Source organism: Cupressus sempervirens, chromosome 5 (assembly GCF_028749045.1).
Source record: "Cupressus sempervirens isolate cs-2001-9-10 chromosome 5, ASM2874904v1, whole genome shotgun sequence".
Lineage (NCBI taxonomy): Eukaryota > Viridiplantae > Streptophyta > Pinopsida > Cupressales > Cupressaceae > Cupressus > Cupressus sempervirens.
The window spans coordinates 458,999,978-459,027,777 of record NC_143122.1 but is presented as its reverse complement, the minus strand read 5'-3'; the positions used below and the strand labels follow the sequence as shown (position 1 = coordinate 459,027,777).

Here is a 27,800-nt window from a genome sequence, read left to right as displayed (position 1 = left end):
CTTTCCTACTCGATGTTGGGAAACTCAACACAATTTTGGTCAACGAAGAAGATTGAATCTTTACTTGTTCAACTTCCACACTTGAGGCTCTATAGGACCTAGGTGGTTGTACCTTAACTTGTAATGGAATAAAGATTATTATTATAGACTTAGTAATACTCTTGAGTTAGAAAATGTTCTCAAAGAGAAATTAATTGTAGTAGTAAATGCTTGTAACAAAAAAAGGGGTGATTTAAAATGAATTGTGTGAATTTGTAATGCAGGGCATGAAAGTGGGAGAACACTGATTGTTTACCTTCCACAAATCCACTTTCTATTTTCAAATTGCAAGTATGACCATTGCCTTCCAAATTGAAGAAGAGAGTCAATTTTGATAATTACTGAATGGATCTTGTATTTTAGAGATGGGTGCACCACCATCAACTAATAAGTAGACAAGTTGAGAATGATCCACAAACCCTACATAATTGACTTTAGCTTCACAATAAAAACCAATTATTCAAAACATACACAAGAACATGAGTTTTGTTGTCAAAATATTGCCTCAATTCTACCTAAAAAACAATATTAATTCAACGAAGTCTCAAATGCAGTAGAATCAACAACCAATTCCTGATCTTTTGAAGGAGAAAACAATATATTTTATTAATTTAGTAAAAGGAGTACAACTAGGTTGTAACAAGTTTCAATATCAATCCCCCTATACATGCCTATATATGCCAAAATTTCTCTTCAAGTATGTATTTATATATCTCTCTTTCTATAAGACCTTGGTACACTTTCTTATAGAACATGAAATAGTGCAAAAAGATTCAAGCCTTTTCACCCTAACGAACTTAAAAAAATAAATGCAACTTGTTATAGATTAACTACAATAAAAAAGAAATCACAAGAGAATCATAATTCTCGCATCATGTCGAGAACTTCTTCTAGACGTACAACAACTTCTTCGTCGGGAACTCCCACCAACATGTTCAAAGCTTCCTTTGTTTCTTCCTCCATAATAATTTCATGGGAATCACTCTAGTATCAGGCATATGTTTTATGTAAATCCCATGTGACTGTGTACATGCTATTAATGATGTCATATTGGTCCTCTTGAGTTGGTGTCAATCTTAGATGTAAGACTAGGTGAGGTACTTCATTCTCATCATGTGCTTACATTGGTAGCCCCACATCTTTTGACCTTCAAAAAAAACTCATAAAAGACTGCATGAGAATGTTTTTAAAGAAGAATAAACCCACCAAATGTCCTTATAATTGTGAGAGAAATAGAGTGCATTAAATGACCATATTTTTCTCAAATCTTTAACATGAGCCAATGTCAAATTGAAAGAAGTTGGATGAATAGAAAAAATCCTTGACATAACCTTTCCTATCAATCAATTCTTCTTCATAATTTTTAGAACTATGTACTATCAGAGAACCATCTATGTTGAAATCGTGAAATCTATTGTCAAGGATATCACCTTTCTCAAAGTTGCAAAATTAGAACACAACTCTGAACCTAGTTCTAATTTTGTGAAATCAAAATCCAACACTTAACTCAATCTTGATTTTGTGAAATTGGAAGCCAATTATATTCAATGCTCCGTAGTCACAAAATCAAAATATTGCCAAATGTCTCTCTGCAAAATTGCAAAATATAGTGTAAACACTTAGATTTTGATGTTCCATCACTATGCACTTGATTGCATGAATTATTGGCATGCCAAATAAGGGTAAGAATTTTTTCATAGACATCAAGTATTCTAAAGACGTTAAACTTTTTTTGGAAAGTAAGAAAGAAAGAGCTAAATTGGTAAAGAAAAATGTTAGTTTCTTTGAAATTACCTAGATAAAGAAAAAATGGAGGAATCTGTTGAAATCTATAATGGAATGTATCACTTTAGATGGTGGATTCACTAGAGTTTGTAACTTTTACTTTTTGTTCTTAAATAATTTTAGTCACAATAAGGAAATTTTGATTCCTTATTATCTGCACAATTCTTTGGTTAATAGTTTGACTAAGTATTGTAAGGACCCATCAAATCCCATTATTTATGAGGGTTTGATGAAGTTTATCTTGAAATACTATGGCAAGAGTAAGGTGGGGAAGATTATGGGTCCTATAGACTAGACTAAAAAGATGGAAACTCTACAAAAGAAACGTAAATGTGACCAAAGTGAGAGGAATGATGAAGATATAGATGATAACAACAAAGATGAGATAGGGGAGTCCTTAGATGACTTATTGCTAGAGCCAAAAATAGAAATTCTAAAAAACAAGAAAAAAGATAAGGAGTTTGAATTTGATGAAAGTTTGATGAGTGATAAAAATTGTGACAGTGACAAGTTAGAAAGTTCAGAAGAGGAGGGGGAAATAAAGAAAGGGGAGAATTCTAAAGAAGATAAAGCCAAGGAGGATGAGGAAGTCGAGGAAGAAGAGGAAGGGAAAAAAGAAATGGAAGAGGAGAAAGATTGTGATGTCCCCTGTTTTAGACTAGGTTTTAATAAGAGTTAAACAATAATATTCTATTAATTTAAAATATTTATATAGATAAATATATGATATAAAATCATCTAATACATGTTATGATATATTTAAATATAATGATAATATATTATCATTTACTAATGATAATATAATTCTACTAATATAGTAATATTAGAATATACATCTACCAATATAGGAATCTTATGATATATGTAATAATTATAATAAGGATGGTACTAAATAAATGGTGATAACATTATTATGTTATCTAAATAGCTTATATTATCCATAATTCTAAGGATACACTACAAATATGGAAATTTAATAATTAATAAATGTTATATATATAATATATATTAATATATATTGCTAAATATTTGTTAATTAATAACTATTAAACCTTAACCATAAAAACTAGTTAATTATTATTTGAAGGGATGTAACCATTCATGACTATTCACTAGTAATAATATATATAAATAGAAGAACAAATGATAGAGGAAGAGATATCAGATAAGAATATATTACAAAATAGATGCAAATAAAAGACCAATATGAGAATGTCCTCAAATGGGACATTACAAGTGGTATCAGAGCATGGTTCTACCAGCCTGTAGGATAAGAGAATGAGAATCACAAATAGTGATATTGCACCATGAATTAAAGATTAGTAAAATCACAGTGAGAATTAAAGAGCAATGCAGATCAAAGACTATATACAACAAAGGGCAGTTTCAGTATAACATCAAGTGAAGAATAGCAATGATACGTACACCTGTGACAATAGTGGGAAAGAGTTAAAAGTAATGATTTTTAATTTGAATTGCTCGAAACAAGCAATTTGGAAGACACTAATTAAAGTTGACAATTCATGAATACAAGAATGACAACGATAATATCAAACTATCAACGTCTCAGACACCTCTATCATATCAACTGACCCTTCTTCTCTTCTTGCAATTGCATCTCGTTCCCACATTACTGAAAGTGCCTACTGTAAATGCTCTTGAACAAATGCCTTCTCTACAAATGGGTCTTGGATAATTTACATCCAATTCAACCCCAGCAGCATTCAGTACATCTATTAGAGCATTCCACAGATGATGTATCCATTTTCATTGCAGCCAAATGCATCTGTCTCAGACCTGAGCCGAGGATGCAATTTTTTGATCTTTACTTGGGAGGAAATTGATATGGGTATGCGTTCCGACTATCACAAATCAAAATTCTGGTCACAACAATGGTGTTGTTGTTCGGAACTGAGTTACCAGACACACTCGATTTGCATTCCACCGTTGACCCATAAATCTCGTGGCTTGCTCGCAAGGAAAGACTAAAAATACCATTGAATAATGAAATTAGGGTTGAAAGTTTGAAACGCTAAGCGCATGCACAACAAGATACAAAATGGGAATATCATAGTAAATATGTGATAGGATTTTTAAAAAGAAAGAAAGTATATAATAGAAGAATGGAAGGGTGATCTAAGAAAAGTCCTTCCTATGAAAAGATCACGAACACCATAAGAGGCATTAAAGGATAATAAATAGAAAGTGGATGATTAAAATCAACACCAAAAAAAAATGATCTCTATCTTGTTAATTCATAATAACGATAGGTAAGTCCATGCATGCAACCCCGTCAATCAAGTAAAGAAGTGGCAGATTTGATTTGAATTATAACACAGCAATGAGAAGACATGACCCTTTTTCATAAAAAAAAAGCAATAAGAAGATAGCAATAAGAAAAGGAATTGAAGGAATTAGTATCTAGAATTATTGAAGAGCAGATCAAATTGTCATAGAGAAATCAACAAGCAAGCATTTACATATTGATCAGATCAGAGATTATTAAATAACCTGCACTCACTCAAAAGAGTATTATATTTATTGAAATATCCTATAAGCCACCATGTAAGGATTGGGGGGGGATGTAATGAGGACAACAGAGACATATTCCCCCTCGAAGTAGTCCACATCATGCTAGGTGGACAAGAACTCCTGGTCCATAAAGCTAAAAGGTCAAGTGTGGATGTTCTATGCCCTTTGGCTTAGTTGTGGAAATTAAAGCACCTAATTGTGGAGACATGATTGGGATAGTACATATGTATTTCCTCTAGAAGTAGCCCAAGTCATGCTAGATTGACAATAGCTCCTGCCAGTTTAGCCAAGAGGTTGAGCTCGGATAATCCGCGCTCCTCGCTTAGTCATGGTGAATTAAGCACATTCTAACATGCTTCTTCCCCTGTTTGATTATAAGAGTGGAAGTATTGATGCATGGTTTCTCAAGTTCAAGAACTATTACATGTTATTTAGATAGACTAAAATGACTAGCCATATATATGCTTTGATAACCATAAAAGGTAAGACGAACTCATCATGAGGTATGTAAGAATATATTAATATTTATAGTTACTTAATATATTTCTTCCTATTATTATGAATTTCAAATATTCTTGTTATTAAGAATATATGTTAGAATGAAATTTATTATATAATGATGAAAAGAAATATCATTTTTAATAATAGACTAATTATATTGTTAAAATAAATAATATTATCTGCTATTACAATATTAATGTCTAATAGAATGAAATATTCAATTTTAGGATATTGATGTAAATAGAAGTATTTATTATCTTCTAGTGTTTTATTTATTTAATCAATGTAGTCTCTCTCTAATTTGTATTTCATTATATACTACATGAGCTATTTACCTTGATATTTTCCTTGAAGAATGTTCTTGCAGGAAAAAGGGCGAGATTGATATTAAGATTCAGAGGGAGTCTGACACATTCATGTGAAGGAGTAGAAAAAAGATTATAATAATTATAAACCAAATTACCTCCTAAGTAGACCACCTTGATGGATGTCACAGGCTGCCATCAAGGCCAAGAGGGCCAAAGTTCCGCTCTTGGACTTAGGTAGGATATTTAAAGAGAATAAGATTACCTCCTAAGTAGACCACCTTGATGGATGTCACTAGCTACCATCGAGGCCAAGAGGGCTACAGTTCTGCTCTTGGGCTTAGGCAGGAAGAATAAGATTACCATCTAAGTAGACCACCTTGATGGATGTCAATGGCTGCCATCAAGGTCAGGAGGGCCAAAGTTCTGCTCCTGGGCTTAGATTGATTAAGACTTGACATCATGTCAACTCTATTCAATTGAGAATCTTCCAAGTAGACCACCTTGATGGATGTTAATGGCTTCCATCAAGGCCAAGAGGGCCAAAGTTCTTCTCTTGGGCTTGGTAGGACATTGGTTTAGAACTAATTTATCATGACTGAACTTTTCTTTGGAGCTATTATAGACATGTACATGCTAATAATTGTTTGTGTTGCAGGATCTATGATCAAAAGGTGTACTGGGGAACTATATGTTATAAATCATTTCTTTTACTCTACTTCATTGTGAAAAATAATGTATGATGTGTTTGCATCGTGTTTGCTCCGTGTCTTCATCTGTCTGCATCGTGTCTACTTCATGTTTTCATCTATCTACATTGTGTATACTTCGTGTTTTCATTCATTAAGATGTATATTTGATAAATCTTAGGACTATGTATACAAATATGTTTTGTATCTATAAATTAGTTTGTGTGTGACAAGATTTTGCTTGAGGACAAGCAAATTCGAGAGGAGAGGACTGTGACATCCCCTGTTTTAGACTAGGTTTTAATAAGAGTTAAACAATAATATTCTATTAATTTAATATATTTATATAGATAAATATATGATATAAAATCATCTAATACATTTTATGATATATTTAAATATAATGATAATATATTATCATTTACTAATGATAATATAATTCTACTAATATAGTAATATTAGAATATACATCTACCAATATAAGAATCTTATGATATATGTAATAATTCTAAATAAATGGTGATAACATTATTATGTTATCTAAATAGCTTATATTATCCATAATCCTAAGGATACACTACAAATATGGAAATTTAATAATTAATAAATGTTATACATATAATATATATTAATATATATTGTTAAATATTTGTTAATTAATAACTATTAAACCTTAACCATAACAACTAGTTAATTATTATTTGAAGGGATGTAACCATTCACGACTATTCACTAGTAATAATATATATAAATAGAAGAACAAATGATAGAGGAAGATATATCAGATAAGAATATATTACAAAATAGATGCAAATAAAAGACCAATATGGGAATGTCCTCAAACGGGACATTACAAAGATGATAAAGAAGATGAAGAGACCATAGATTAGGAGGATAATGCCTACATTGAGATGAACTAGGATGAGATGGTCATGAAAATCCTTCATGAAATAGGTAAAAATAGGGCATGTGAGAGAACCATTGGTTATAAGGAACATGAGAAAGAATATTGGAATCCTAATCAGTGTAGTGGTGGAAAAGACCATATTCCTTTAAATGTGAAGGAACCCTTGTCTCAACCCTATTCTAGGAAGGAGAAATTTTTCCTTTCTCAAAATGGTGATACAAGAGAAAAATAGAACAATGAAAGTACTATAAAGAAGAATATGGAAGATTTGAATGTCAACTAGGAGATCCTCATGGATAGCCTTCATACTATCAAGGCTAGGTATACATACTATTATAAGTTTAATAAATGGATGGTTGAGGAGATCAAGAAGCTTAATAATGGCCTGTAGGATATTTGCAAGAAATTTGAAGACATCTAGAAGGGAACTAACAACAAGGAGTTTATCAATTTGATAGATAGTGATTTCAATGCTATTATAGAGGTCTGTTTGCATCAGATGAATGAAAAATGAAAAAAAATGAATCTTTTATAAGGAATATCCTTCTTCACAGTCATGAAGATCTCAGAGCCTTAATAAATAATCTCAAAGGCTTGCATGATTTGATAGAAATCCTGAAAGAAAAACAAATGATCAATGTGGAAAAGGAAGAGGGTGCTTCTATAGGTGTTACTATTGGCCCTAGTAACATAACCCATGCAAGTATGAAGAAGAAGATTGAGAGTGAGAAAAAGGAAAAGTCTAAAGTGAAAATTTATATCATTAAGTCAATGCAAAGGCTTGAGAATTTGAAAAAAAGGAGATAGAAAGCCTTCTTGTGTAGGTGGAATAACATGTTCTTCCTGTTCCTATTTTTTTGGTTTTTGCTAGATTTTGGTTCTTGTTTCGTCTTTCATGTTTCTGTTGTTTAGTGTTTTGGTGTGCTTAGTCCATGTTACCTACCTTTGGGACAACTCTTTTATCTTATGAGATTCTTGAATATCTATCTTTGAAGAGGTTATAAAGGGTTTTGGGGTCCCTTCATAACCTATTTTTACCATTAATTGAAAACATATTCACCCCCCCTCTTAGTTGTGTTGGTGGAATTTAATTTCTAACAAAAGGGAGCCAAATTTCAAGCCTTTAATAGATAGAACAAGGTGAGAAATACATTTATCCTAATGTTAATATTCTTTAAACTTATCAACACATTTTTTGTGACTAAGTAGAAAATCAAGCCTTAATCCTTCATTGGCATTATCACAGCTCAAAGAATTCACTTCTTTCATAAAATAATTGAGAAAGTAATCATTAATATCAATGTAGATAAGGTGACATTAATCATTTATTTAATCAATAATTAACCATGACATCCATGATCAAGTTCACATGTTTCCTCCACGAGTGAATACACAAATGAGATCCCTCTTGGAAACATCAACCTTTCACGAAGAATTCAAGGTAAAAAGAGTTCATATTAAAGGTATAACATTTTAAATTCGTTATTTTACTTCAAATTTAGCCTTTTCCCTTAAGAAATACACTTCATTTTATACATCATTGTTGTACTTAGGGCTCAAATTAGGAAATCCATACTTGTGCACTTCACATATGTTTCCCAAGGCATAACTACATGTTTTACAAAATTAGAGACTTTGTATTTTCTTTACACTCCTTTTTTATTGTCCCTAAAGGAAATATTACTACAAGGTAGAGTTGGTTGGTCAACACTATAACCGAGCCACAATAGAGACCTAGTTACATAGAGAAGAAGTGTACAATTTCACTATGCTGAGGTAGATATAGTTACCGAGCACATCAACACTCATTGATCATTCTAGTTGTTTTCATGATAGTGAGAAGGCACCACATCATATAAGTTGAGTGCTATAGAAGCTGAGAAATGCAAAGATAAAATAGTTTAAGCTAAGCATCATTCATACTGAGGGATAACATGAAGAACCAAGCATAATCGAGCATCATGAAGGTATAAGTGTCAAGTTATAAAATTTGAGTATATTCATTTGTAATGTCACTAAATCCTATGTAAACAATTTTTCCATGCAGGAAACATGATTCTAAGTTCAAGGAGATAATTATGCATGTGATTATGCATCATTAATCCCTATGCAATATGATGGACCAATCAAAAACAAGGAAAGGTCATGTGACAAAAAGGATGATTGTGGATCGTTGATTGAGATCTAGAAGCTTCATCATATGGCTATAAATGAAGGGTTTCAAGACAAAATGTTTTTTTGAGTTAGAGGAATGCATGTATGTGAAGCTAAAGGAAAATCAACAAGCTGTGGAGTAAGGTGATCGAGTAGTGTAGTGAGGAGATATTGCATATCAATCATAGTGAGGTGATTATAGTTTGGATAGAGAAGATTTTTTATCAACATATTAGTACAAATCAAAGGATCAAGATACTATTAGATTCTAACAACTATATTAGGTGAATCTCTTAACATAGTGGTTCTAACATACCTATTGTAAATATCTTAACAAAGTACTCACTTAATTATGATGTTCAAATCCTTTTGTAAAGGAAGAATTAATAGTCATATTAGCTTTTAAAAAAGAAGACCCCTCATATGGTAGATCATTAGAAGTGATCAAATTGTAGCCCTTATAGGCACTTTATTGCTATAGCAGTGAAGATTTTGTGCGTGCCATCCCCACCACAATTTTACCTTCACCTTGGGGGGTTTCTATATTACCAAATCTTATGTAATGTGTTGATTACTTATTTATGTGTTTTATTCATGCAAGTAGATAGTATGTATGATATTACATGTTATCACATGGTATTGCATGATTAAGGTTAATGAGGAGTTGGTGAATCATGTTAAGTATGGTTAATGTTTAAATGTGGTAAAAGTTTTGAAAATCCTAATTGACCCCCCCCACCCCCCCATTTTCAACATCTCACTTTCCCATTAGATTTCCAACATTTCATATCAAAGATTTGTTCTCTAAGAAAGAAGTATAATCACTTGAGAGCCAAAGATCTTGGAGATGGAAGCCTACAAACAAGGGAAGGTGATTGAAAATTAGAAGCTTGATGTATAGATTACATTGGAACAAGTTAAGGCTACAAAGGAGGAACCAAATAAATCCTTGAAAAGAAGGAAGGAGATGGAGATCCAACAAAATTACACATAATAGCAGGAAGAAAGAATTGAATACATGTATGATGAAGGCATATCAAGTGAAACTAATACAACAATAGAAGATAAATTGGAGAAGAATAACATACTAAATGAAGAAGTAAGAGAATTGAAGAGAGAACATGAAATACACTCACTAAGGCTATGTGAAATCACTAAACAAAAGAAAAAGGCTGAAGAAGATAAGGCAATGACTAATGAAGATGAGAGGCAAATGGCTATAAGACTTGATGAAAGGATCAATGAAGTAAAAAGGCTAACACACAATCAATTTGACATGGTCAATTAGTTACTAAGTACCAATCATGAAATTGATAGGAAGGTAAATGAGATTGCAAACTTGAGATCAAAGAATAATGAAATAAAAAATGAATTGAGAGTTGAAAAAGAAATCATTGAAAGAATGAACATATTTGGAGAGGCCATTAGATAACTTGATCAATAACTAAGAGCTTAAAGAATACCTCATGCTACTAGTGGACTAGGCTACACCGGGTCCATATCATCTACCAAGAAAGGCGAGCCATCAAATCATGGAGAATAAAGAAATGCAAAACCATAGAACAAGAATCCTATATGCTATCATTGTGGAAAACCATGTCAAAAAATATCTGTAGGAGCAAAACTAGTAAGTTTACTCCTAAGCCAAAATCTAATGGTTATTATTTTAATTGCAGCAAGCATGGGAATCAAGTATATGAGTGTAGATCAAAGATCAATAAGACACAAGCTACATCTAGATTTGAAGGTTATTGCTAGACATGTCAGAAGTGTGGAACAACATTGTAGATCCAATGCAAAACATAGTTGGACATCTAAAGGTCAAGGTAATACAACTAGGAAAGGTAATGAGACAAATTGGAATTACAATACTTGGGTTAATTGCTAGTTATGTGGAAAGTATGGACATATTGTAGAAAATTGTGCAATAATATATCTCAAAAGAAGATTTGGAAATTGGGAAAACTTTGGTCCAATATGTTTTCACTATCAGAAGATTGGTCACCTAAGTAGAGAATATAGGAACTAAACACCAACACCTAATGTTGAAGAGAACAATGGAAAATCAAAGGTTAATGTTGAAGAAATAAGAAGCTAGATGAATCAAACTAGGAAGAAAAAATATGAATGGGGCAGTAGTGGAAATGATGAAGTTGTGATCACTCAATCCAATAGATTAGGTGATTCCAACACCACAAACTGAGATAAAGAGGTATGTATGGAACTATATTTCAAATTGTCAAACCTAAGATTGAGTCAAAATTAGCATAAGATTAGATTCATATGAATAGATTGGTAATGTCAATTGAGTGAATATTTGGATGTTGAGTTGAAAAGTTAGTGATGGCCGAGTGTCAGTATTGGAGATTGAAAAGTATTAAGTAAATGATAATTTTCTTAAATGACTAAGACATAGTTGTCGTTGAATTCAAATAGAAGTTTGTGAAATGTTACTGTTGATCATTGCAGTAATGGAGGAGATAGCTTGTATTGCACCCACTTTATGTATGAAGCATCAATGAGGCCCTAACATCAAAATTTCAACCCATATAGAAATTTTGACAATGATTTTGGTCACTTCGCATTTGTTTTTTCAAGAGAAATTTGAGCTTGAAAAAATTCTGGGAAAATTTGAGTGATATTGGGAAGATTTATAACTTGCCATTACCATTAAAGGAAGATTTTTAAGCAATTGTGTTGAGGTTGAGCGAAGCAATTGTTTTGAAAGTTCATACCCTAAAGTGACAAAATGACATCCAGTTTGTTAGCTGTAGAGAAGAAGATTGAATTAAAGGTCAGTAATATTGAATTAGTTGGAAATGAAGTGGTTAAGCTACCAAAATTCAAGGTGTATCTTGAGATTGTGGTAAGAGGAGATTCTTTTAGAGCCCTATCCTCAATCACATCGAGAGTCATCATGATCCATGATGTGAGATCATGTTATATGTGTAAAATTAGAGAAGTTGGAGACTTTGAGTTGAGGAGTGCATATGAGAAACTATATGTTGATGGTAGATTGAAGGAAAACATTAACACTTTGCTGAGAAAGGGTTAACTCGTTAACTAAACTTTTCTAGGGTTTTAAAAATTGAATGGATAAAGGTTGTACTTATCTGAATACATGAGTTTAAGATATGGTTGGATAGTGGACCAATTAACAGCATGAGGAAAATCATACACTGAGTCATTGGATACCTTGTCATAGACAAGGTTAAGACAATTCATTTATAGAGAAAAAATGTTATTAAGGCGAACACATCGACAATATGAAACAATCATGGAATAACTATTTTCACCAATACTGATGCAAAGATTGATTTTGTAGTGAGGGTCATTACACATAAGCTTTAATAGTCTAACTAACTAGATAGTGTACCCTATGTTATAATAGATGTGGCATGGAAGATAGTAAAGAAAGATCACAACTATGATCTTGTTGACTTACAATTGAGGTAGTTGGCTGAAAATTTGGAGAGCATCATAAAAGAAAAGAATAACATGTGTAAGTTTGGTTACTACTTGTTTGCACATTCTTTTATGTTCAGAATTCCTTTTCTACTATTGGTAATGTCACATGAAGCAAAAATAAACTAGTAACTCAACAAATAAATGAGTTCATTAATTAGTTGGGAGATATTTTTGAGAAGGATATGGATTGATACTTTGAATAGTTCAAGAAAAAGATGAAGAATAGGTCAAGGATTCCTCAATCCCCAATTGATAAATATTATGATGATATATGTTTCTTAGTGGATACAAACAAGACATACATCTAGGTAGTGATACTAAGGATTACATGGAGGCCATTGGCATATGAGATTAAAATTGATGAAGATGAGTTATAGCTACATTATTAGATGAACTTTTTGATAAGGATGCTAATCCATCTAACATATAGGAGACTACAAAAGTAAAGATCACAGTGTAGATCAATACTGCCAAGATGGAAAAGAAGAGAAAAGGAATGATAGAGATATTGGAGAGAACATTTGGTAAGGAGTCAAGAAAGAAGCATTATTGTAGATAATTGAAGGTAAAGGTGAAGATATTTCCATTGAAGAAGAGGAAGAAGGAAATGAAGAAGAAAAAGTAGAAGGAAAAGGAAAATAGATAGTGTATGCCAAGCCTTGGGAAAGAAACAATACAAAGAAGGTCACCAAGCCATTCCCTACAACATAAAGAGTAATAAGACAAAGGACTAGGGAACCTACTATAGTAGAGACCAAGCCTAATAAAGAGGTAGCTAAAGCTATACAACCTTCTCAAAGAAAAATCTTGACAAAGAAGAATAATACTACTATAGAAGCCAAGTTGAGTAAGCTTGCAAAGAAGTAGAGGAGAGGAGTTATAGTGGATAAAGATGATGATGAAGATGATGATTAAAGGATTGAATTAGAGGTCAATTCATAATTGTAGTACAAAAGCCACCTTAGACTATAGATAAACTCAATGAGAATATCAGGGGGAGTGTAGGAATGATAGGTTTCAAATTTATTAAGTATGACACATTGGATACTATAGATAAAGCTAAGATTGAAGAGGCAATTCTGGACATGATGGAAAATTTTAAGTACATGCCATTGGAGCTAGGTAATTTGATACCTAATTAGTTATATAGTTCGATTGATGAGAGATGACAATATGAATTAAAGATAGATCGACAGATAAGAGAAGACACACTTGCAAATGTCCTAGCTAAGCTGAGTAAAAAGAATATTTCAAAAGCCATGAGTGAGTATAATAGAAAATTTATTCCTAAGAGAAGATCTTTTAAAATAAATAAATAAATAAATAGAGAATTTAGTGCAAGAGAGTAAAATCATATAGAAGAAGATTAATGGATTAATGGTCGATGATGAGAACAAGGATGAGGAAAAGTAAGCTGAGCCTGAGCATGTTGAATTGGATAATACATAAGATTTCAATGATGATACTACTCAATAAGGTGGAGAACACATTGAAACACTCACAATTGAAGATGAAACAAAGGTCAGTCTAGTTAAAGATGTGACAAATGTGGAAAATGTAAAGGCTGAACTAAAAAAGAAGCCTATGTTGATCGGGCCAGAAAGAAAGGAGGAAGCTCCACAATCTAAGCCAGAACATGAGATTTTATTGAATCCAAACCCTATGAGTTAAAAAAGTGAAGGATTATCCTAAGATTGATACATAGGTGATAACTTAGTAGGTAGACTCAACACTTGTTATTCCAACTATTCTTGTTATTTCAATAAGTACATATGTTAGCCAAGGAGATGTAAGTGTTGGTGAAGCTGAGAAACAAAGTCAATTAACGAATGAAGGAAAAAATAACCAAGGACATGAATAGAAAGATGATGGCAAGGAGGGAAACAAATATGTAAATATTGAGGATGAGAAAGAAGAAAAGAGAAAAGAAGATCAATCTACTATTGGTAATAGACTGAGTGCCTCAAGACCTTTGCAGGAGGGAGAAAAGGAGGCATGAGAGAAGAGTTTAACTAGTAAACTCAAAATTAGTGATGATAAGGAGAATAAACATGAATCAATGCAACAAGAGAGAAAACTTAAAGAGACCAAGAGAGATGAAGAGCCTAAGAAGGATGCAAAGATTAGAGAGGAGACACAAAGGCTGAGTCTGGAAGTACCTACACAAGAAAATCAAATTGATCTCTAGCACACCAGATTCAAAAGGGAAGAGATTGAAGAAGGTGAAGTAGTCACCATAAGCCATGAAGGGTAATCATGTTACTCTTGATAAAGAGAATGTGATTCCTAATTGGGACACATCTAAGTTGAGTGCTTAGAAAATGAGGACACTCAGTGAATTTCTCGATAGAAAATCCAAACAAGAGGGTATGAGAAAGGAGCACCAACAAAGATAGGTATTATATGATATTAGAGATATATTTCTTGATACTATTGTTGATAATTTAGATGAGAAAGCCCCCATAATTGAATAATTGATCAAGATAGTGGAGAAGTTGAATGCCTCTGATATAGATACACAAGAAAAATCCATGCAATAGTTAGAAAGAAAAATTGAGAGAGTATTGGAGAACGTTGCAACTGAAATTACATTTAAGAAGGTTGAGCTCTCCACTCTAATTATTGATTTGGAGAAATTAGTTCTTAGTGCCAATAAATTGTTTTCAAAAATATGCAATGTCCCAGGATTTTCAAAAGAAATAAGGGAGAAAATAGATAAAAATTGATGAATATTTATGTAAGTTTGGATTAGATATGAACTTGGATCCTAGTTCTAGTTCAATATATTTCTCAAAGATCATATTTTTTTATGGAAAATAGTTAGAGTTGCTATACGAGGAGTGCAACACCACAAATGAGGTTACTTCTATACAAGTAATGTTATAACCTCATTTGGAAGTAATGCAAAGATGTTTACAAGTTGTAAAGGATCTTATGCAAAGTCAAGTATCTATTGTAGATAACATGGTGGATCTCACACCTAGACTAGAGATTAAAAGGCAAGTTGTTGAGATACTCAAGAATATTTGGGAAAAGAATATGACTATTGTGATGAGATTTCACCACTCATTCTTGAAAAAATTTGGTATAATCCCCAGTCCACAATTGAATGTCACTATTCAACATCAGTGACAAAAACAAGGGGGAAATAATGGGTATGATCAAGTATAAAGGGGAAAATAATGTATTAAGATTTTAAGGGGAAATGGATTAATAAGGAGATAGAGTTTCCAAAAAGATTTTTGGACAAGATTTTGAAAATGTAAGTTACAACATAAAACATGATGAGTGAGCTATTGTTATGGAGTACAACCTAAGGGGGAGTTGAATTTTTTGAAGTTTTTGTTATGTCAAGTTTTGAGCATGATAAGTGTTTTTGCCACTAATTCCAAAGGGAGAGATTATTTTACCTAAAGGCAATCTTAGTATTTTCATATTAGTGAAAAAAAATTATTCATTCATAAGGTAGAGTTGTTCAGTCAACACTGCGACTGAGCCACAATGGAGGTTGAGCTACATAGAGAAGAAGTGTACAAGTTTAGCATCTGGCGAGGCAGATATAGTTGCCAAGCACATTAGCAGTCATCAAGCATTCTATTTGTTTCTAAGCCATCTAGAAGGAAACACGTCATATAAGTCGAGCACTATAGAAGATGAGAATCATTCATGCTGAGGAAGAACATGAAGAACAAAGCATAGCTAAGCATCATGAAGGTATAAGTGCCAAGTTATACAGTTTGAGTATATTAGTTTGGAATGGCGCACAATCCTATGTAAACCATTTTTCTAGGTATGAAACATATTTCTAAGTTCGAGGAGCTAACGAAGGAGAATCAACAAGTTGTGGTGTAAGGTGACTGAGTAGTGTAGTGAGAAGATATTGCAGATTAGTCATAGGGAGGTAATTATAGTTTGGATAGAGAAGATCAGTTATCTGCATATTAGTGAAAACCAAAGGATTAAGGTATTGTTACATTCTAACAAGTGTATCGGGTGAATCTCTTAACAAAGTGGTCCTAACAAGCCTATTGTAAATCTCTTAACAAAGTACTCACTTAATTATGATGTTCAAATCCTTATGTAAAGGTAGTCTTTGAAATCTCATTATCTTTTAAATAGAGTAGACTACTTACAAGGTAGATCATCGAATGTGATCAAAATTATAGCCCTAATAGGCAATTTGTTGCTATAATAGTGAAAATTTTGTGGGTGTTATCCCCATCATAGTTTTACCTTCACCTTGGAGGGTTTCCGTGTTACCAAATATTGAGTTATGTAATGATTACTTGTTTATGTATTTCATTCATGCAAGTAGATGGTAGATCTGATATTACATGTTATCACATGGTATTGCATGATTAAGGTTAATGAGGAGTTGGTGAATTATGTTAAGTATGGTTTGTGTTTGATGTGGTAAAATTTTTGAAGATCCTAATCTTACTTTCCCATTAGAATTACAAGACTTTTATTGTTAGATTTAGTTTTGTAGATTTGGATTTAAGGTTTTCAATCTCCAAGGTGCTTATTTCTAGGATTTCATAGAAATAATAACCTTTTTAAAGGGAGAGAAAATACTAATTATTCTTTGACCATAACAAAGTTATATCTAAAAAGTTTATTAGAATGGTCTACATTGCTTAAAATTAGGTAGATATGGTTGTGTGGACTTGAGGATATGAATATATAAGGGTTTTTCCATGTGAAAAATAGATTATTTGGCACTATTCTTAGCACTAAAGTAACATTGTTAGTCTAGGATTTTTTCTCTCATTATTTTAGTGGATTTCTTTACTTGCACTAACACATAATGAACAAATATTCAAGGAAATGGTTTAAATGGTGTTATGGATCGTCTACATTTCTCACATCTTGGTTCATGTGATTTGTTTAGTCTCCCCTTAATGATGCAAAGGTATACATTTAAAAGTGATGGTAGTGCTATTGTTGATTGAGTTGGAAATCTTATTTCCTTCACATGTACTTTGATTTTTACCTTTTACATTTCCTTTACAGAATGTGTTCTAATGGTCCTAGCCCCAATTATTGTTTTGATTTATCCATAATTCATTTTTCTTTATAATGCATGTGTTTGAAGTCAAGCTATGTAGTATCATATGTTTCATCCATGGGTTATCTTGGAGCCAAACTAATGTTGCAGAGGATATATAAATAGAAGAAACATCATTTGTGATGTGTGTCAATTTTATCAAGATGTTCATAAGTATACAAAAGGGGACCACCACTACCATAGATAACATATGCATATTTAATATCAAATCATGTTCATCATAATCTCAAGGTATCATGCTCTTAAATAAGGAATCTCTTTAGTAGGTCTATGCATCTCTGTATCTTTCTTAGAAACTCCATTAAGGAGTAGCAAGATTTCTTAGGTAACAAGCCTTAAAAAAATTGTAACCCTTTTTCATGTAGATTGAATGATAACTCTTACCATGGTATTTTCCTTATAAGGTTTTTCATGTAAAATGTTTGATATCATTACATGGAATATTATGAAGAATGTTATTTTTTCATTTCTTCAATTAGTTTATATGATTTTATGTATAAATTGGAAATTAAATTGTCTAAAATTTAAGTAAAGACTCATTCACCCCCTCTTAGTCTCTAAGTACATTCCATAGGTTTGGAATTTTTTTAGTTTCATTTTTTAAGGGAAAAGGGGGTAGGTTTCTCATATCTATTTTCTTGTGCATTATTTTTTAATTTGAATGTTGGAATAGAATTTATTGAAGGTTAGGATATCTCTCCCTCATATTTTGTTGTGCAAAATTTTGAGACTATTTCCCCAAATGCCATTATATTCCCAATTTTTTTAAAGGAATGATTAAAACATGAATTTTAATTGAAAATTGTGATTTTGGATATATTTTAAACCAAAGGATATTTGAAGAAAACCAAACTTTAAAATTTGAAGCTTACTAAAATAACATATTAGAGGATTTTATGGTTTTCATAGGAAAAATATTGGGAAATTTGAATTCTTAAAGTTAAAGTTAATCTAGTTGTATTTTAATTAGTGAAAGAAGCGTCCTTATTTATTTTTGAATTAGAATAAAATGATATTACTAGAAATTAATTTTTTAAAAGATTTTTGCAATGGAAAATTGGGAAGGTTTCTCATTGAAAAGAATTTTTGATTTTTAAAAAAAATTGTGAGACACTTGTAATATATATTAATGAGAGATCATAAGTCTGCTTTACAAAATGTTGAACCAAACCAAATGAAATAATGTCGTAAAATTTGGATGTGAATATCATTTGTGCATTGATTTTTTTGCCACTTTCTAGTTTAAAAAATGTCATCCATTATCATCCTTTAACTACAATATTTTAGCTATAATTCGATCATACTCAATCTTGTGCTCTTATAAATTTTTGAGAGAAACTATACCATCATTCAAAGATTTTTTGTAGAATAAAATGAGAAAAGAAATGCATTTTTTTGAGGTATAATAAATTATATTTTTGACTCTTTGTTCATGTATTCACTTTGCATTCTTTATTGGTAGATTATAATTTTTCTGCATTTGAGGGTTTTTATGGTTTAATCATTCAATAATTTGTATTGGTTCTATTTATGACCCCTATGGGGCATTTATGAAACCAATGTTGTTCAAAATATACTTATCAATTGGATAGTATTATTAAGAAGAATGAAAATGAGTTTCCTTCAATAATGTCAAGGGCTTTATATTCTTCTTCTTCAAAGTTAAAAATATATTAGAAAAAAGTGTTGCAGTTGGAGATTTTAATTTTGATAGTTGCGTACTTAACTCTAAAGTCTCACATCATATAATTTATCATTAAGAATGTTATCTTCATTTGTGTATTTTTTATCACCATACATCATAATGAATAATAACACATGTATGTGTTATTTGGGAAGGTATCTATTGAAATGGATGATAGATGATTCAAGGATGTTCTTTTTGTGCCTTGATTATTAACCAATATATTCCTCTATCTATAAGATAACTCATGATGGAACATGTAAGAGTGTTGAGTCACACCATATATTATTATCGTTTGGAATTCACATAATAGAACTACTATTATAGTAGGATATGTTGATCACAAATATTATAACTACACTTTCTCACATTTTTCTCCATCATTCCTTGAAATCATATTCACACTTAGGCATCCCATTTGGACAATTCTGAGGATATTTAGCATCACATTTTAAATCTTGGAGTTATTTCATCTTTTAAGGATTTTTAGAGATTTTTGATATTGTATCTCAATCATCTACTATTTATTTTGATGATACTTGTGTTTCCATAGTTTTATCTTTTATAATTTAATGTAACAAAATTAATAATTTCTTCCAACAATGGCTACATGGGATGGTCACTTGATAAACATGATAGGATTTTCTGTGGAGTCCTACATTTCAAAATTTTATTCCCCCTTTTATTACATTCATCTTCATTTTGTATATGCCCATTCATCAAATATTGACACAAGTATGAATATTGTTGAACAACATTTTGAAGAGACCTCTTTGTCTTTAGAGTAGGCATTCTTATCTTTGGTTGATGATCCACATGTATTATAGAATGTAAATTTTATGGTGGTAGATTTCACCATTAACATAGATACATTTGAGAAACAAATAGAAATGCCACATTTCATCTATCTCCCCTCATTTTTTAGGAGTGAGAAGAAATATTGGATGTCATCTTGGTGTTATTTCTTTTTAAGAGGACAAAAGTTGTTTGGAAAGATTGGATCATATTCACCATTAAATGTTGAGCATATACCTTTATTGTTGGAGACTCTTTATTAAAGGAACATTGTATGATATCGCTTCTACTTCTCTCTCATGAGAGAAATTTCTCTCAACATGGGATTTTATTAGCCTCATAATTCATTAAAAGAATCTTATTTCATCCCTCTTTTTTAGAGAAGTGTAATTGAATTCAATTTACTCTTTTTCTCCATCTGTAAGAGATTTCATTACATTTGTATATGGGTACCTAAAATGGCCTAGTAGTTGGGTTTGATCTTACATTGTTTACCTATACTCACACTCTCCCTAAGATTCACTTATTTTATGGGGGAGGGGATTAGTGAATTTAGAGGGGTGGTGGGAGTTGTATTCACAAGATGTGAAATGGTTATTTTACCTAAACAATTGTTCATCACCTAGTTCCTAACCACACATGCTATTTGAGTTTACTTAGGGTACACATAGGTCCTATGAATATTTATATTAGTGTTATTTATATTGTGATATTATCTTAACATATTTACTTCTTGTTTTCTAGATCTTTTAATATTTATAATGTTAAGTGTCTCGAGTCATAAGATTAAGATATATTTCATTATCTTAAGTAATCCTATATTCACCTTGGCCTTTATAATGAAGGAGTCTACTTTGTAATCTTATATTATGTTATTCATATCATAATTATGTTATTCATGTTTTTAAATATATCATTTGTAATTTTTGATACAATAGTATTATTCTTTAAAAACATATTTGCCATGTAATTTCATGAAGTAGGTATATCTTGTATGACTTTAATATTCAAGAAATCTTACATAATATATAATATTCTATAAAAACTCTTATTAAGATTATAAAAAGTCTAATTAAACTCTTTCATCATATTGCCTTAAAAGTCACCTTAATAAATACCATTCTTGAAAAAAGAGTAGTTTAGTTTTAGACCTTGGAAGCAATCACAAGGATGTTTTCATTTGGACCACCCTTAAACATCACACACTAAGAAAATAATTAAGCTTGAAAAAAGAAAGTCAACATTGAATATTTAACACTTTTAACTTAAGAATGAAGCCTTAGTGTGTGATGTTTAAGTCTTTCATTTTATTAGTAGGAGTTTGAATTTACTCCATAAATTTTAGATCTATATATTCATGGCCCAAAGTTTATACTTGTTCCATATGTTTGTCATATCCATAATGGAAAGTGGTTTAAAAGTATGATAAAAGTGTTTGAAAGTTTGAATTGTTTACAAATGGTTATTACTCATTCATTAAATGTTGTCATAATTTTCAAATTTTTGTCTCCACACTATGAAAAAGAGTCACATTACAAGGGTTTTATGGTTATTTTCCCTTTCACTTGAATAATTATTTAAGGCATGAAGGTTACCTTGTTGTCACTTTAGAAAATACTTTGTAAACAACAATTAGACTCTGTGGTTAGGCTACAATAAAAGAAAAAATTATGATGAGAAAAACAAGCTAGTTGCTCTAATTTTTACTCATGTTGTAGGAAGCATGGATAAAAATAGAGAATATTGTGTTAGAATAAATGATGTGGAAAGATATTCTAATAATCATGACATAGAAAATAAAAATGGCTTCTCTTCTTGAGGCATATTGCAGATTAAGGTCTTAGAGGTTTACCACGTTGCATAAATGTTGAGCAATTTCAAGATGTTCATACTTTTGTTGGAGATCTTCAAGTTTGTTCTATATTTTTCTTGATGTCACTCACTAGACTTATATTTGGAATTGATAGAAAATATTATATGTAAATATTTTATAGCTATGGATTGTGTCTTGCATGGGTCTTTATTTGCAACATGATTAACTTGACCTAAATATGGATGCCTTGGTGTTCTACTTGTTCAAGAATATCTACAGAAGAAATTTCTACTTTTTACATATAGTAACATGCTCATTGTATCCACACAAAATTATTATGCTTACTATATAAGAATATATACCATAGAAATTGCTTATTTTTACATATGGTAATATGTGTGGCATATTATGTTATTTAAAATTTCTTTTTAGTTTATTTACTATGCTATTATTTCTGCTATTATGAACTATGGTTTTGAAAGTATGTTGTTGTTCACCACTTTTTAGAAGTTTATTTTTGATAAAGGAAGGTCTTGTGAGGCCTTGCCCCGACCCTTTGTAGCATAGTTGATACCTTATTATTTTGATACTTATGACTCGATACATCGAGACACTATCAAATACATTGAACATATTATGTTATGTTATTTCATGTTGTGTGATGTTTTACTTCAAGATATTTGATTTCGTCATTTAATGATTTATGAACATATATATATATATATATTGATGAAGTAAGTGAATGCAAAATTAACACTTTGATTATGAAATTTTAATGATTGAGAATATGCGTAGAACGAGAGAAACCCTTATTAATTGAAAGATATATGTTTTAATTTATGTGATTTCCCTAATACATATATACATATATGCATGTGATTTTCGAGAGCTACTAATGTGTGCAATGAGTTTGCAGGATATTTTAGTCGAGAAACCCGACCGAGAAATGAAACTGATCCCTATGTGCCTTTCGTGGGAACATTGTTGTTCATATCTTAATTGTATTGTGAGATGTATGAATGTATCTTTTTGTAATTTAGTAAATGTTAATGTTTTGTAACCGTGTTCTTATAGTGTCACTTGACACTCGTAAATTGTTTATGCATTCCAGCATGCTAGTTAGGGTTAATTGTGTAACCTATGGACCTATGTCAGACTACGTTAGTGACCTTTTCGCTAATTTGTTTTTAATCAAGTTTAGTTATCCCTAATCTAGATTAGTGTTTAATCTGCTTTTTGGAGTTGTTAGATAGTCTTAAAAATTCCTAGCATTTGTTTAGTCCCAAATCAATTTCTAACGCCTTAAATCATGAAATCTTAATACCCAAGGGGTATGGGTATTGGTTGGGGGCATTTTCCACCCCCTTAGCCCCTCTTGTTGACTTTTATGGTCACTCAAAAAGTCTATTTTTTCCTTAGTGTGAAAATTGGAAGTTGTTACCATGGGTTGAATAACCCCAACTCCACTTAGAGGTTAACCTTAAGTTTGGTTGAGTTAGAAACCTCTAGATTTTTAGGCAAGTGGGGGAAGTTATTGCCCTTTTTAGGTGGTTGAGTTTGGATCTTATTTAGAGGCATTTTTGAGAAGTTTTGGTTGTTACCCAATCTCTACTTTTAGAGAGAAGTCTTGGAAGATTGAAGGCAAGGAAGGAAAAGCTCTTCTCAAATTGTTCATTTTACCATAACCTCTTTGTGAAGGTAGGAGTTCTTCATCTCCTTTGTTCATGTTGCTCATGTTGTTTCATGCTTGGTTCATGCTTATGTTATTGTGTTGTTTATTGGTATGCTTGTATGTATGTTGGGTATGCTTGGGAAGGATTGAAACCATATTTTCCTGAATGCTTTTCTTTCATGTTTTGCTTGAATTTTGAAGTTTTCTTGTATGGGTGTTTTGGCATTACTCACCCTCGGATAGGGAAAAAGTGGCAAATTTTGGGAAAGGTCTTCAGTTGGACCCCAATAGTGTAGAGTCTCTTCTCAAGACGAGAAGAGGGAGAGAGGGTAGGGTGTTATGGGCCCCTACTTGTCAGCACAAATCACATATGAGTTTTGGCATGTAAGAATGGAAGAAAAAAAGTTCTTGAATTATAGCCCCGATAGGGCATTTGTTTTGGTGTTGTGCTTGACGTTTCCTATTGGGAAAATCCACCTTCTCCCTAGTTTTGATTCAATGTTGAATCCTATTGTGAAAACCTAGTATGGAAACGAATGTCTAATTTTGTTCTTCGTTATATTGTTTTGTCACCTAGTCAGTTTTCGTTCTCTCCACAATCTCAACGATGCATTCTAGATAATGATATGGATCCCTTGATTAGGGCCATGAAGGAAATTTAAATTGATTGTTGAAATTCAATTATTTTCAGGATTAAAATCCTGTGTAGAAATGTAATTTAAAGCTTTGTTGTAGTGGCAACAATGTCGGGTTTTCTTACTAGTTCTTTCCCAGCGGAGACTTTGAATCAGGTGGTCAATAAAATGATGATTGAGTATGATCCTTGTTTATGAGTTTTTTTTTTGTATTTTCAAGTTTTATGTATGTGTATTGAAAAATAGATAAAATGTTGTTATTCATTTTGCGAATTTTAAGTGCAAATATGTTAAGGCAATTTAACAAATAAGTAAATAAATGATATTATGTTATGTATGGAATGTTGATTCAATTTCATAGTAATAGGAGAAAGATCAATCTTGCAATGTTGTTTAAAGAAGTTATTCAATTTCTTGGCTTAACTATGTTTTAGCAAAATTCAATAGTATTAATAAAAAAATATATACCCTCCCTTGAATAATAGATAAATTTTGGAATTCATACTTAGAAAAATATATATACTTATGCCTTTTGTTCTTAAAATTTCAACACTTAGAAAAAATATGACAAAAAAAAAAAACACTCCTAGAGCAAAATGCTCTCTAGAATTTACATGGAGGAAAGAAATTAAAACATTTGTGGAAACAGAGAATATTCTCTGTTGATCCTTTATTTCAAATTTAAATTCAAAAAAAGAAATCAATAAAATAAATACTAATAACTAAAGAAACATAATTCAAATATCCTAAATATCCTATGGAGCTACCTAACTATCTTTTTAGCATTACTTTCCTCCTAAAGTGGGCGCATGATTCTGATGTCCTTAGTAAAGCTAAGGTCAATGCTATTTAAGGAGGGGGGTTCTGTCATGTCAGTGTACCTGCGAATGGCGTTGGAAGGGCAGAGTTGTTTGAAACTCACATCATGTACCATGTTAGGTGCAGTTTAAAACTCCTCCACCTGGTTGTCAAGTCGATGCAAGATGGAGTTGGCTTCAAAGCCAAAGTTAATAGCATGGTCTCCTCATAATCTTCTCCACCCACTTCATCCTTCCTAGCGCATAGCCTCAATGGCTTTTCCATGCACGTGCCCTCTTGTCAAATCGACCAACAATTAGTATGACAGTTGTATGAGTCTTCATCCCATTCATTGATTAAAGTTTTTTTTTCCCCTCTTCAGTCTACGAATTTTTCCTTGGGTGACGTGGGCAGAATGTGGTAGAAGTTGTGACGTGGGGTATGGGAGACTTGGTGAGATTTGGGGGGGGGGGGGGGGGAAGGTAAGTTAATTTTAGATTTAAGTTAGTTTTAGAGTTAAGTAATATTAGTATTATTAAATAGTATCATTTGGTAATTTTATTGATTGCAAGTTGTTTTATTATATTAGTTTAAGTTTTAAATAGGAGTAGTAATTAATGACATTTAGATTTAGTTTTAATTTAAATTAGTATTAGATTTGTTTAATTTTAAGTTAGTAGAAATTTAATGTAGTTTAGTTTAAAGGTAGATTAGTTATTTAAAATAATTTTAAAAATTTAGATTTTATTTGTTAGGTGGTTTAAATTTTTAAAGGTTTTTAAGAACATTGAAATTTTATTGTATGGAAATTAAGTTAGTAGTGTTAATGTCTTAATTTTCTATTCAATTTAGTTTACATCATTTAATGAGACTTTTCAATAAATCGGTTAGATTGTCAATTGATGTTCGTCTAAGAGGTTAATAATTGATCAAAGCTAAATAAAGTATATTTATGTGTATGATTAGATGTGATATTTCTTTTAATTAGTTCTTGATTAGATATTTCAAATTTATTAAACCCGAATTCATTTAAATTGTTATTCAAATAAATTTTAATATATTGTTGTAAAGTTAATGTAATAACGTAACTATTGTCGATATCAATTTTATAACGAGAGTATAAATTTAACGATTGATTCATTCTCATGATTATAAACTTAAGATGAATGTAGTAAACCTATTCTTGCACTTGCAGATCAACTCTTAAACCTTAGTGAACCTTATTATTATTAATTAAAAAAATAAAATTTACATGTGTTTTGCCCACGTATTTTGGGCATGATAGGTCTATTACCATGCATCTTAATGTTCTTCCACTTTTGTTGCTATTAGTGTGTTGTTCATATACTTCCAAGAGTGTTGCTATTATACTATGGGCTAACACCCTCTTGCTATTGCTCATCTCAAAAACATGCCCATCACATTTTATTCCAAAATATTTTAGTAAATATTTCATAAAGAAGAGTTTGTAAGGGGTATATAGATGAAAGAAACTCCCCTAACTTGGTCTTGGTGGTTTCATATAAGAGCCACAATTGTGTTGGAAGTGAATTTTCACAATTTATTTTTATAGATTTGTTTGATGTTTTGAACAAGAGGATCCAAGTCAAGAACATAAAAATTACAATTAAATTCCAAGCTAAAGGTCATTTCATGAGTTGAAGGGATAAGAAAAATGATAGAGGAGACAATGCATGTTGATAGTAAGTAGAAAAATATCCAAGTAGGCCATAGTGTTCCTATTGTGAATAGGTTATAGGTTGTTTTATTGCTTGTATTTGTAAAGGGTAGGTAGATATTTTTGTGTTAATCTTGTGGAAGGAAGAAGTCTTAAAAATGACATATTATCAAATGCCAAGAATATGATTGAAGCTAAAAGAGCCCCTTGAGAATTAAAATTGGCATCCCATATGGACACTTTTAAGGATATTTAGTATCACAATTTAAAACTTGGAGTTATTCCATCTTTTATGGATCTTGAGACATTTTTTGATATTCCATTTCATTTATCTAATTTTTCTTAATGATACTTACTTTTCCATAAGTTTGGCTTTATAACATTTAATGTAACAAAACTCACAATGTCTTCTAACCATGGCTACATGGGATAGTCTCTTGAAAAACATTGTAGGATTCAATGTGGAATCCTACATTTCAAAATTTCAAGATACCATTTATTACATTTATCTACTCTTTGAGGGAACACTTCAACTATCTTGTTCATTTTGTATATGATCATTCCTGAATATTGACATAAGTATGGATATTGTCAAACAATATTTGGAGGAGGCCTCTTTGTGTATGGAATATGCATCCTTATCTTTGGAATATATTCTTTATACATACTAGATTAACAATTTCATGGTTGTATTTTTCAACATTAACATGGATGCATTTGAGAAAAAGATAGAAACATTACACTTCATCTATCTCCCCTCATTTTTTTAGGAGTGAGAAGAAATATTGGATGCCATCTTGGTGTTATTTCTTCTTATGGAGATGAAAATGAGATGAGGAGATTAGATCATCTAGTTCAACATTCAATGGTGAGCATTTAAATATATTGTTGGAGGCTCTTCATTGAGGAAATGTTATATGGTCTCTCTTCTACTTCTCTCTTATGAGAGAACATTTCCTTTACATTGGGTTTTATCCATCTGATCATCTAGTTAGAGAATCTTATTTCATCCCTCCGTTTTAAAGAAGTGTTTTTTTACTCAATTTACTCCTTCTCTCCATTTTTGAGAGATTGCGTTACATTTGCATATGGGTGCCTAATATTGGTTGTCAAGCTACTTATTGAAAAGGAAACTAGTAAGAACTTGAAGTGTCTAAGATCTAATAGAGGAGGACAATATACTTCTTGGGAATTTTCTGAATATTGTGATAATAATGGAACCAAGAGACAAATATTATACCAAGGACTCCACAATAAAATGGGATTGTAGAAAGAAT

General features: G+C 31.4%; 1 pseudogene; it reads left to right on the top strand.

Annotated features, from left to right (window-relative positions):
• The first annotated feature begins 2,128 nt into the window (after positions 1–2,128).
• The window catches only part of LOC149556762 (polyadenylate-binding protein 2-like), a 46,934-nt pseudogene continuing 21,262 nt past the window's right edge, over positions 2,129–27,800 (top strand).